The 13,561-nt window shown below is 44.1% G+C and overlaps 1 protein-coding gene across 1 annotated transcript in view; it reads left to right on the forward strand.

Moving 5' to 3' along the window:
- Nucleotides 1-13,561, forward strand: part of plcl1 (phospholipase C like 1) — a 61,845-nt gene that overhangs the window by 30,692 nt on the left and 17,592 nt on the right. The gene's annotated exons all lie outside the window — the stretch shown is intronic.

Here is a 13,561-nt window from a genome sequence, read left to right on the forward strand (position 1 = left end):
GCTGTGTATTCATAAGCGTCAAAAACTAGTACATATCTTAGGAGCTTATGAACAGAGCATCGTAACTTCGAAACCTTCATTATTTTTTACGTACATACATTCATTGGTGTCATAAAGTTGAAACAACGTAAGTCGAGGACCTCCTGTATTTAAACTATGAAATATTTAACTGTTAACCATCAAAATAATTATTCAAAATGTACACAAGATCTTTTAAAATGTGAACTTTTATAACCTGTTGACTGGTAATGCAGCAAAAAAAAACAAAAAGAAAAACAAAAAAAACAGAGCAGGTGCATCAGAGGCAGGGTTTCAAATCAATTAGCAAAGACTGCTGGTGAAAAAGCAAAAAGACATGGAGCTTACACCGATACACTGATAACCAATACCACTGATCAATATCAGTGCATCACTGGTTTAAAGATCATTTGTTGTGGTGTTTTGCTCATGTCTCTCTCAGGACTCCTGTATTTTTCCTGTAGAGGAAACTCAACCTGCGGTGACGTCAGCTTCTCCTGGTCTCAGTCTAGCCAGCGAGTTTCAGGGATTTTTTTTCACACACTTCTGAACTTACCGGTCTACTAACCTCCATCTCTACCTCTCACTTCACCTGCTCTATCTCTCCTCCCTTCTCCGTCTCATCCTCCCATCCTCCCATCCTCCTCTCCTCCCTCTGTCCTGAATCCTGTTCAGGCAATAACAGAATGACATTTATCGCAATCAGTTTCTCACTCACTCTCTCGTCTCGCCTTCGCTGCCTCGTCTGCTCTCCCCTGTCACTTCACCTCCTTTAAAACCTCCCTCTTCCTCTCGGTCTTTCTCTCTGTCATTGTGACACTGATTAGTTTGAGGATCCCTGCAGCTTCAATCCACAGAGGATTAACTGAAAAGATGATTAATTCAGATCTGCTTGATTAGCGACAACTTCCTCTAATGAAATCCAGTGGAGCACAAATTGCTGCGTCATGATTTAGAGTCCTGAGAGGAACAGACCCACAGGGCGTTAAAAAACAGAATCTTCCTGCTGCCGAAGCTTCGCCCCCTGGATGAAACTGGAAATTGATTCATGTTTTAAATTAAAGACATCAATTTTTGATCTTCCTCCTAATATGAAGACATTCTTCTGATATGAAAGTTCATATTTTCAGCCGAGGACTTTGTCAAAGTAATGGAAACATCCTCTGATAAAGGAGTCAGTGGTCTGGCTTCTCTTTCACACTGATTGAAACGTCTCAAAGGAACGCTCTGAGTATGCATAAGCTCATTATTTGGTGTTATTTGGTCCATTTGGTTCTCTCAGGCCTCCAGACATGAAGAAATGCAGCTTATTAGAAATGTTTTCTTCCCATAAATCCTTGAGATTTACTGCAGGGTCGTCACCTTTCTGTGGATTGTTACCTCTCTTTTCAAGTGAGCTCAGTTTTTCTTTTAACGAGACCAGGGGCTGACGTTCCAGCCGTTATCAGCTGCCACCTGGCATTGATCTCACCTGGTCTGAAAGAGACCGAATCAACACAAACTCTCTGAGTTCATTTCTGTAAACATGCCCAGTGTCGAGTCAGATACACAGAAACTCAAATGTTTCAAAAGCCAACGCAGAGATGAGTCACCGTGGAACTGAAGGACATGCAAAGATGAAACTTGGTGTTGAATATTTGAAAAGCAGAGATGTTACCGTAAATGCATGTGCACAGATGATTAATATACTGATTGTTTTTTCATGCAGCTCTCAAGAAACACTTCTAAAGACGTGTTACTCTGTCTGCAGGGTTTACATTGTTAGTTTTTAGAACAAAAAGGAAAAAAATAGCTCTTCCTCCTCCTCAGGCTCCTCAGTTTGTCTCCTTTCTGAGAAGATTTCCAAACTAAGAATGTTTGATGTCCTCCTGAGACCTCTCTTTTTGTTGTCCTCGTGTTTATCAGTCCAGCTGCGCTTATTCCTCCTCCTCTTCTCAAGGCCTTTTCTTATTCTTCTCTTTCTCTCTGTGATAGCACAGGTCACCCTCCCTTCATCCCTCCATCTCTCCTCTGTTTTCTTTAAATCCCTCCCCGACTGGCAGACCCTCACTTGCTCTTATTTTTATCTTTAATTTCACCTCTCTGAGGATTTTCTTCATTTCTTTTTTTCATGAGACACTGGTCTGCACATCACTCTGTGTTTACTCGGTGCAGCTGCTCTGATTACATTTCCGACGGCTCCCGAAGCCTCAGATGTGGCGAGATCCCGTCGTTTATGTTAGCTTTACTCTCTTCATTCCTCATCGCTCCTCTTCCATCTGCAGCCCTCCTCTCTCAGACTTCAGTGTTTCTAGATTTAACTCTTTACACCAAACAAACTCTTAAAAACCACCACATGCACGCAGTGTTGGGAAGCCACCATGTGGTTGTGGTTCACAGCAGATATAGTCAGGGACCCTGCAGCTGTGCAGAGGGCAGCTGGCTCCATGTTTGACCTTGCGTTTTTGATCATGTGATCATAAATCCCTGACTTGTTTGTGCTGAGCTGAACACACACAGACACACTCACACACACACACTCTGCACACCTGGCGTTGTGGAAATCACCGCTCTGCAAGTGAAATGAGAGGCTGTTTTGATTTTTACATCAAAGTTTGAGAAGGGGTTTGTTAGTGTGGGTCTCTGGTGTTCTCCTGCGTCAGAGGTGTCTCACATTAGCATTTAGCATCTGAGTTTCTGTCACCTCAGTGGAGTTTTGGTCCCGCACTGCTTTGATGTCAAAAATGAAGTTCACCCACGCTGATGTTTGCAGACGGCGCTTCAGAGGATAAAACCTCTGAACTCTACAAAGAAAGGATCCTTGAGTGTCTGTGCCGGAGTCTCTGCTCGTCTGGTGTGAATTTAATGTCTCTAAAAGCTGCTCAGAACAGTTTTCCTAAACAACCCCAGCATTAATCTTGAAATTTTGACACTTTATTCTTATAATTTATACTTTATTCACCACTGTTTATTTATTTCCTTAAATATGGTGCTGATTCTCACTCTTGCAGACTGGATTTCATGCCACCGTAGAGATCAGTAAACAAACTAACCACATCATTTAAAAGAAGTGCACAAGGACTTGTAAGAAAGTGAAACTGATCACAGTGAAGCGATCAAACACAGGAATGCTTTCATGTGTGCACGCTGCACCGATCTGTGCACACAGATGGAGCTTGAAGATAGAGGTTCAGAGACACAGGGTGGTGTGAAAAATGCAAAACTCATCATCAAATCTTGAGGCAGCCATTGAAGTAGTGAGACCTCATCCAGCTCAAGGTTATTCCTATCACTCCAAACTGAAATAAAGTAAAGAATAAAACCTCCTCAGGTCTCTACATTCACATATGTTTTACTATCTCTGCATTTTTAAACTTCTTTCGCACCAATTAGCTCAAATGTTTAGTTACGGAAATCCTCTCAGGCTCCAACAGGAAACGGGTGTGTCTGCACTGTACAACTGACACACATGTTAGGGTGGCCAACACACACACACCAAACACACACACACACACACACACACACACACACACACACACACACACACACACACACACACACACACACACACACACACACACACACACACACACACTCACTCTGTCTCTCTCTTTCTCTCATTCCTCTCTTTGTGTTTGCTCAGGATGAGGGTTGAGATTAGTACGCTTTCATCATCTCAGCATGCGTCCTTCACCTGGTTGCTAAGCAGCAGCTGCTGAAAACAGACCTGTAATAGTGATAGTGTGCATGCAAAGTGTGTGTTTGTGTGCTTGTGTGTGTATGTATGTGTGTGTGTGTGTCCACAGATCGGTCACTGCTCTGACATTTCTTGGTTGGGTTTTTTGGAGGAGGTTGTCAAACAGCTGTCTTCACCAGAGCAAGCTGTTGTCGGAACCTTCTGGAGACATTTCTGCTGCTTAAGACAGATACATTCACACACACTTAGATACTCAGACACACACACTCACTAACTGCTCTCCTTGTAGCTGGTTGTATGTGTGGGACGCTGCAGGACCAGCCTCTGACCACAAAGAGGCTGGGCTAAAAATCAAAGTGCTCCACATGAATTCCCAAAATTTGAACTAAGAACAAGAAACACATTGACACTCTGTCATTGTCTTTAATGTGATCCTGAACACCCACCTGAAAGCGGTGAGGATAACCCTGAAGAACAGGTTGGCTCAGCTGCAGTCACGAAGTATCTGTGGCGACGTCTCAACTCCTTCCGACAGCCTCTTGTCCAGGAGGAGAGCACAGGGACGGAGAAGAGGATGAAAACAAACAGGAGAAAAAGGGAGAAGTCAAACTTTTAGTGACAGAAGCTGAGATGTTGGAAGGTCAGAGAGGAATTCATAGTGTTTTTGCATCCCTCTATCCATCGGTTATCTCTTTCTCCTATCCATCAAGGGTACCAGGAGGCTGGATCTAGCATCCATTGGACAAAACGTCAATATAATGATCATAAACATCTTAATCCAAAATGAATATAACTAAGTGAAATAAAGCTCGCCTCCTCCTCTTCCTCCTCTGTCTTCACCTTCTTTATCTTTCCTGAGAAGAAGGAGGTGAATCACACACACACCTCTCCTCTGAAAGATTCATCAACCCATTTAGCAAACATCTCCTTTTCAGGGCTGCAGTCCAACCTGTCTCCCTCTCCTCTCCTCCTTCCTCTCCTTCGTCCTCATCTTTGTTTTTCTTCTTCCCACAGTGTGAGCAGGAATAGAGCGCTCCGATGTCAAACTTTCAGAGCTGATTGGGTCCCTGTGTTTTCAGCAAACGCTCCTGCTTCTTCTCATTTCTCTGTCACTTTCTTCCTCCATTCATTTATTTTCTCCCTATAAGGCTTAGCTCGGGTTTCCCCCGCCAGCTGCTTCCCCTCCTCCTTCTCCTCCTCCTCCTCTTCATCTCTCCTGCTTCCATCTTCTTTTTTTCGTAATCTCACTCATTTTGTCCTCCCTTTCTTCCTCCTTGTGTTTTCAGTTCAACCCTAATCTCTCTTTCTGTGTGTGTGTGTGTATGTGTGTGTGTGTGTGCGCGCATTAGTTAATATCAGCTGAAGCCCACCACAGAAGCTTTAAGCTGTTGCGTAACAAACGTCCTCTTGACTTGAAGTGTGTCATTGCGGTGGATAAGGACCCCCTTGTGGCCGCTGCCTAAAGATGCCTCTGGGCCTCCCTTGATAGCTCTGATGGAAGGATGTAGGGATGGAAGGAGGAGGAGGAGGAGGAATAAAGGAGGGCAGACAGACAGCAGAGAAAACTTGGAGTGACGGGAAAGGGTAAAGAAAGGAAGAGGCGAGGTTTACAGGGTCAGACGGACAGACAGAGGAGGAGAAACAGAAGGGAGAGGGAGGAGGGAGACAGAATTGGTCTAGACGTGAGGGAGAGGAGCTGTCCCGTCCGTCTGGGTACGTTTGGTTTGTCCTCTGGTGTCACAACAGCTGAATTTATGTGCAGTGAATTGCAGAAGGCAGCGAGCCTCAGAGAGAGATCTGTGTGCTCCGACTGCTGGATTGTGGAGGGATTCGTGCTGTCTTCTGAGTTCTGAGGATGCTCATGGACACAAGTCTGCAAAGAATTGGAGCCTAAGGAAGAGAAAAGCATCCCATCCCATCAAGTGATAAACAAAGGGCATGAAACTCTGGAACAAATGACTTTCATCTAGGAAAGCAGGCTTTTTTTTAAGTCTGAAACATGGACATGCTCACAGGTTCCCCCTAGAGGTGTTTGTTGATCCATCATCGCCCAAATTGAGGTTTCAGTTCGTAATTTAAGACGCGGTCACACTGGCAAACCGTGCTGTGCTTATGCAAGCTTCAGCCTCAAAGCTCGTTTCGAATGGCCTCTGTGACCGCAACCGTGCCATGCTCAAGCACGATTCTCTTCTCTGCTTTGGCACGCTTCGGAGAGGTGGGCTTTGGCACGGTTTACTTCATGCATGAACACGAGCACGCGGACAGCGCGTGTGATCCATGACGTATGATCACCGTGAGCGCATCTCTGGGCAATCATTTTAAACAAAGCGGGGTGTTAGAGGGCTGTGTCGGGCAAAAACAACTCACCAAAAGTCTAAAAGTCTCTAAAGTTGTAGCAGAGTTGTCTGTGTCTCGTGCTGACTCTGATGAGATCGCGGTTCATGTAAACAGATGTTTCACAATGACGTAGGCGGGCCATGCGCCGGTGTTAAAGTCTGGTTCATATTGGAGTAGTGTGACCCCTGGCCGTACTCTCCAGCTATGGAACGGCGCTGCAGGGTGGCAATCGTGCGGCACGGTTTGGATGACTGGTGTGCAGCGCCCTTAGTGTCCTAAGCCCTTTGCACAACGGGCGCTTCATGCGTTATTCATTTATTTTTTGAACCTACTGTTTTTCAATGCAAGCTTCCACACCAGCAACAATATTTCTCTGAGCGAAATTCCAGGTTTTATTTTGTTGGACCAAATTTTTTCCAGTGTTTTGCTTGCGATGGGTACACATCCGACTACTCAAAATGCTTGTTGTTGACAAGTCACATTCCAAAACATTCAACATTGATTGTGTTCGTGTCCCAGCACTCGGTTCTTTACAACAAAAAGACATAAAAACTACAAAGCCAACTTTCACAGACATTGTTTGGAGGAGAATGGCAATGGAAATTGAATATGACGCCTTGAATTTTTTTGTAATTCCGTGCCGTTCATTCACATTGCCGTTGGTGTGCAAAGGCCTTTAGATTTGCTCATTATTGTCTGTAACTCTGCAGGTCACATTGGTTTCCTTCCTGAGTCATGCTGCTTTGCATTCACATCCAGAGCTGCACCCCTGCCACACCTCCCCTGTTTCATGCAAAAACTGATGCAAAACATGAACCCACATCGTCTTGTTCTGAAGCATGGTTGCACCTTGCAGGCGTTTCTTCTGTGCACCTCTTACAATGAACACGGAGCATTCCTTCATGTCACTCTCACCTTGTTAAAGGCGCCTAATAAATCATAACTGCCATTCTGTAAGGTTGGTATCATTTTCAACAAGTTTGAACTGAGAGCAGACGGATTGAATTCTGCAGAACGGGGTAAAAACCTGCAGAGAAAGGGATTAATATCATCTCTGTGTGGAGAGTTTAATAAACTATGAAGAGCACAGTGTGAGAGAGACATTAAGATGATGGAAGCTGAGGAGAACAAAAACAATCATAAAACAGTGATACTGTGATGCTTCTTTGTGTTTGCAATCTTTTAGAGCATCAGTCTGCAGAGCTCGGGTACTAAGAAATAACTGTTTGGCTAAATTTGCAAAGAGACTTGTCAGAACAGTGAAATTCATTACTTTTAGCTGCAAAATAAGTTTAAGAATCAGTTGGTGAAGCAGCCTGTGAGGAAACATGATGTCCTCTCTGCCTATCTCGTCCTTCTCACTGAATACTAAAGCCTGAAGAAAGCTGTGAAGCTGAGCTGACACCGTGCAGTTTCAGTCATGGTTCACTCACGTCACGTTTTTAATTCTGCAAACCTGCAGCTTCCATGTTCAGTATCAGTTTATTCCCACAGGCTCCGTATTCCCTGCAGCAGCTCCCAGTCTTTTGAGCATCTCATGAAGTTTGTGTTTATGGTGAATTCCTCAGCTGTTTTGTAAACTCAAGGTCTGAAACTGTCGTCATGCTCTTTCTGACGTCCAGCTTTTAAACTCTTTCTTTACTTTATATACCTGTGGCTGTGTTTATAAGCGTGGGCGACTGATTGTGAGTCTGTGTATGTGTGCGCAAGGTGAACCGGAGTGCTTTGTTGAAATCCATCAGATTCTCTTTTTATGAGGGCAAACTGAGCATGCGTGTGGAAGTGTAAATGAAAATATGAGCTTTAACATAAAGGTTTAAAACACACTTTGTGTTAAATGTCAGAAAACTGAGCGAGCAGAGCCGCACAGATGCTGGTAATGAGACTCTTCTTCTCTCAGACTCTGACTTCCTGTGCATGGACCAGAGCCGAAAAAACCCAGAGCTCTTTTATTCCTTCTTTCTGTTATCAGACTGAACACTTGAAGAACTTCGCTCTCTGTTTAAACATGAGGAGCGAAGTGGAGAATAATTCACTCCCACAGCGTGACTCGACACATTACTCAGAGCCTCTGCGGGTTCGGGTCGCTGTGGAGACGTGGAGCTTTGTTAAAGGCCTGAATGTTGCAGCTTTAAGGATTTTTGTGTGGTAATTGTGTTTACATGTGTGTGTGTGTAATGATTTTCAATTAACTCTGTGTGTGTGTGTGTGTGTGTGTGTGTGTTTGTGCGTGCGCGTGTAACAAGATCCATACTGAGCAGAGTGTGATGGGGAGAAAAACACTGAATCAGAGTTACAAAACCTTTTATCCAGTCATTCAACCAAATATGATCAGTGAGGCTGCACTGAATGATACACACACACACACACACACTCACACACACACTTCCACCCACAGACTCTCCCTGTCACAGATATCAATTAATCATTCTGTTTCGCACGACTCCCTCAGAGTGTTCGTCACATTTTTATCCTCCATGACTGGCTCTGCTTTTTCACACTGACTGTAGGTCCCTACGATCATCTTCGTCAGAGCTTGATGTGTGTGTGTGTGTGTGTGTGTGTGTGTGTGTGTGTGTGTGTGTGTGTGTGTGTGTGTGTGTGTGTGTGTGTGTGTGTGTGTGTGTGTGATGTTTGGAGGTAAACCAGCATGTAAGAGACGCACAAAACACTCATAGAGGTTGAAGAGCAGCTCCTCCAGCTGTATGCACAGATTGGTTTGTGTTTTTGTGATTCTGCAATTTCTGTCATCAGGTTTTTTAAACTGATGGGTAGTTTTTTTGAGTCTGTACCAGTATGTTCCGGCAAAAGCAGGAAGTATACAATCCAGAGTATCAAAGTGGGAAACCTGAATAGTCGTTTTTTTTGTTTTTTGTTTTTTTACCAGAGACAAAAACCACTGGCAAACTGTTTCTGCAAACATGATGCAGGATGTTTTGAGCAGGTGATCATATTAGCTTGTACCTTTATCTCTCACTCTTTACCCAGCATGCACAACAGCAAGCTTTTTTCTCCCAGCTTTCTGTGGAGTCAGCAAACCGTCAACAGTCTGAGTTATCATGTGTGGATAAACAAGTAATCTGTGGTTAAAACACATGAGATCCAAGGTAAAATAAAGTGCGAGTGTTTTCTTTTAGCATGCACTGCACCCTGAAACCCTCTCTTTGTGTGAGTGTGTGTGATGCTGACAGCAGTCTGTTCTCTGCAGTGGATTAGCGTCTGTAACGCTGAGGATTCAGGCAGCGGCTCAGTAATCTATTGTGCTAATCTGCTGCCGATGTGCAGAGAGATCATTAGCCAGATCAGGATCAGATCTGGATTTATGCAACTGCCAGGTGTTGGTGTGTGTATGAGTGTGTGTGTTGTTGTTGTGTGTGTAAGATCATTGTGCAGTCGGTTAACAAGTTGTATAAACAAGTTAGTCAATGGGTGGAAAGATTGAGGCAGCGGGTTGCAGCACAGAGGAGGGATTGATGGATGGGTGTGTGTGTGTGTGTGTGTGTGTAATGGATTTTTTAGGTCCATGTTCCATTGCCTCTTTCAGTCGAGTTCATTCCCTGTTAAAGGACAGCGTGTCTGCAGAGTCTGAGGATCCTCGGCACCAAATCGTCTCAGCAGCACATCTCTTCTTTCTCTTTCTCTTTCTATTTCTCGTCATAAGAACATGTATTTCTGGAAAAAAACTCAACTCTGCTTTGTTTTCATGTTCCTGACATTAAAGAAAGTCTGGCTTCTGCAAACCTCTTTACATTCCACCTCCACCTCAGCTTCTCCTTTCTGCTGTGACTGATTTTATCAGGGTTGTATCTTCCCCATAGACTGTTAAAACATGGACGTAGCCTCTGTGAAGTCATCTGTCTGTTCCTGAAACTGTGAAAGGAATCAATCCACGGACCAGGCCACATTCTATATGACGCTGGCTGTGAGTTTCCTTTTGAGCAGCTATAGGGCGCACGCCAGTCACATGAGTTGAGCTGTGCCTCTGATTGGACAATCAAATGATTCTAATAACTTCTAAACTGCCGAGTTAGTAAAAATTAACTCACTGTCAGAGTGTGCTGATAGTGAAAACAACGTTTTAGACCTAAGCTGTTTTTTGAACCAGGCTGTAAAAATGCTTTTTAAAGCTGTAAAAGTCCATTTTCATGGCTGGGTGTGTACGTGACTTCCGGTTTTCCTTCAGCCAGCCTCAAGTGGATTCTGGATGAACAGCAACTTTTAGCACTTCTGCATAAGCTTCGTTTTACTATCCGGACGTTGCCCCTTGATCTTACTTCACTGATGCTCGCTTTGTTCTGGACCCCGGGGACTCTTTGCTGCTGCTCTCCATGCTGCAGCCTCATCTTGTATGCACATGAAATAGACAGGGGGTGTTCTCTCTCTGCTGAAAGCTTTGGCATTCCACTTCAGCATGTGGAAGGGAAAGGGAGCTCCAAACCAAATATAAGTGATGGCGCGCAGTAAATTCCCATAAATGAATCACAAGAAATGCAAATCCAGGGATTCACTCACTCACATTTTAAACCCATGCAAAGTGAGCTGGTGTTATTGCATGCAGAATTTAAAAAAAAAGCATTTCTCAAACATTATTTTAACAGGTAATTTAGTTATAAACCTTTTAAACTTGGTGCATATTTTTCTATCCATTGCATCAGCATCTTGTGAGCCTTATAAAGGCATCAGGCAGCCAAGGGTTGACTCTCTGCCTGCATCTGTTTCCAGCGTCGTGTCGCAGACATAACATTTTTTGTTTTGGTTCAACACGGCTGCATCCTCTGCATGAATGAGCTCAGCCTTCAAACTACTGACTGATCGATAACCAACTTCCAACCACAAAATTTTTCCTCCGGCTGTTTTTTATTTCCTGCAGACTCCTCCCACAGATCTACTTTAACATATTTAAATGATAAAGGCTCACACAGGACACAATGACCATTGTTGGTCTTTTTTGAGGGCCTCGTGTCATGGAAAGCCTGCGTCTGTAAACACTTCACCTGCTCTCTGTCTGTTTGAAACAATGACCTCTTGTTTCTCCTCCATTCATCCCTCTCTTCTCACCTCTTGTTGCATCCTCTTTTCATCCCGCGTCTTTTGTCTCTTTCTGTATGATTTAATTCATGTTTTCCATTTGCTCTGCTTTGGCTCTGTGTTTTCATCTTCAGTCATCTTTTTCTCATTTTCTTAATTCGTCTCGTCTGACCTTTTCTCCGCGTCTCGTCTCCTTTCCCTCCAGCTTTTTGTCTTTTCTCTCCATCTGTGCTGAGATTTTTTTTTCCCTGGCAGCGACTCAGGGATGGAGAGAATGATCGAATCAGGGCTAAAGAGAGGAAAAAGAAGTCAAACAAACCAAAGAGGGAGCTTAAATCAGGCTGTGGATTATGAGCGATGGAGGCCAAATGCGGGGCTGCATTAGAGGCCTCTGACGAGGTCCCGGTTGTGGTTTCCTGGATGGCGTTGAGAAGTCAGAGTGACATTGGAAACATGCACATACGTGACACACACACATACACACTCGCATGCACATAACAGGAGATTAGTTATGACATGCACGGTGACGTCAGTGTGCCCAAATGTCCGTGCCCCTCCATCCCGCCTGGCTCCGTCCACCTAAATACCCGCTGACCTGCTTTCTCTAAGCTGCGGCCTCCTCGCTGACCAGCTGAACAGAGGAGAGATGATTTGTGGGACGGTTATGTGATATGTGATAAAGACGAACAGCATCTACTGCAAACAGTGACCTCACTCTGCGTGTGTGTGAGTGTGTGTGAATAAGTGCGTGTCCTGGGAGCTGTAGCAGTGTTGGAATTGGAAATCGATATGTGTTTGTGTTGTGAATGGGACGAGGGAGCGATTTATCTCCCTCTCTGTCTGAGGTAATCACTGCTGCGTTTGTCACATCCCCATCTGTGAGCTGTGAAGTGGGCTCATTAGTCCTGAGATTTACTGTTTTATGCACGCATGTGGAGCGGAGTCTGGACAGCAGAGACATGTCCCAGCACCCTGCTTCTTTTAGACCGTCCCTCTCTGTTATTGTGTCTGAAATAAAACACGCAGATCTCTAGATGCACGGAGGAGACAGCTGTCACCAGAGTCTGTTAGAGCCTCCAGTCTGCAGGGGATTTTACTCTCTTCACTGGGTCACAGAGAGCGATAACAGGCTTCACGGTCAAATGTTCTGTGTCTGTTGTCTGTGCATAAAGACGGACCTCACGTCTGCTTCTCCTCTTTGAGCCAAATTGCCCTCGTTGGATGCTGACATCCTGTGAAGTGGATGGTTTTGGAGCTCAATCTGGAGCTGTGTAGAAGTTTCTTTCTGGACGAGCTTCATTTTCCCACAGAGCCGTGAGCTTTGACTTCACATACCCTTTGTTTCAGCATCAGATAATTAAACGTGTCTAAAAAAGGAGACTTCGACACAAGAACTAACTCTAATGAGGAAAAACATGCTAAATAAATATAGTTATATGACCAGTTCTTGGATTTTGGAATTTTCCCATGTCTTGTCTGCTAACACGAGGAACAAGCCTGTTAACCCAACTTTAAATTACTGAATAATCTAAAAATCTACAAATCTGAATCTTCATGGTTGTTTCTTTGTGCTGTAACCTTCATCAGATGTCCAGGGCTCACACTCAGATAGGGATGGGTACCGAATTGGGTACTTTTATAGGTACTGATTGAATTCTGTCAAAAGTACCAGGTACCGATTTGCATAAAATTAAAAGGTACCATGTTTAGGTACCTAAATGCATCCTTGTGACTGTTAGGGAGTGAAAGACTAGGGGATTTTCCATGCTGAACATGAACACAGCATTGCAAGGTTATATATCAAAAAAATAAATGTTTTTTTTTTACCACATAAACACAAAAAAGTACCGAAAATTGGTACCGTTGAGTGCTGATACTGATTGCCAGGTACCAGGTATTGGTACCGTATTGTTTCAAATGTGAAAGGAACCCATCCCTAAACTCAGAGGTGGTTGGTGTGTTTTTATCACCTGTATCTTGGTTGTTTTTCCTTCGTTCCTCCGTCGTTTATCTGTAGAACCAAATTGAAGCTCCTTTCCTCCAGATCCGTGTTGTTCTTCACTATCTGTGCTCAGAACAAACTGTGCAGTTGATAGATGGAGGCAGCAGCACTCAGAGCTTCATGTAATTACTGCTGTCATCTCAGCTCAGACCATCACAGCTCATTATGGTGACTGAAGAGCTATTATCTGTCAGGCAGACACGCTGGGGCTCTAATGAAAGGTAACTTAACATTGACATTTGCTCACTGAGCAGGGACGGAGCTGTCAATCAACCTGTCACAGGCTGCAGAGGCCGGAGGCAGGAAAAAAATGGGAATATAGTGGGGCTGCAAAATAGGTGTGCATCTGTGTGTGTGTGTGTGTGTGTGTGTGTGTGTGTGTGTGTGTGTGTGTGTGTGTGTGTGTGTGTATGTGTGTGTTTTTGTCACCATCAGAGTACAATGATGAAGAGGGATTTTCTTTCTGAGCTTTGACACATGAAACATTTGTGCCTCCGCAA

The sequence above is a fragment of the Halichoeres trimaculatus genome, unplaced genomic scaffold (genome assembly GCF_033239565.1).
Source record: "Halichoeres trimaculatus isolate MK-OKI-2021-1 unplaced genomic scaffold, fHalTri1.1 fHalTri1_scaffold_19, whole genome shotgun sequence".
In the NCBI taxonomy this organism is placed as follows: domain Eukaryota; kingdom Metazoa; phylum Chordata; class Actinopteri; order Labriformes; family Labridae; genus Halichoeres; species Halichoeres trimaculatus.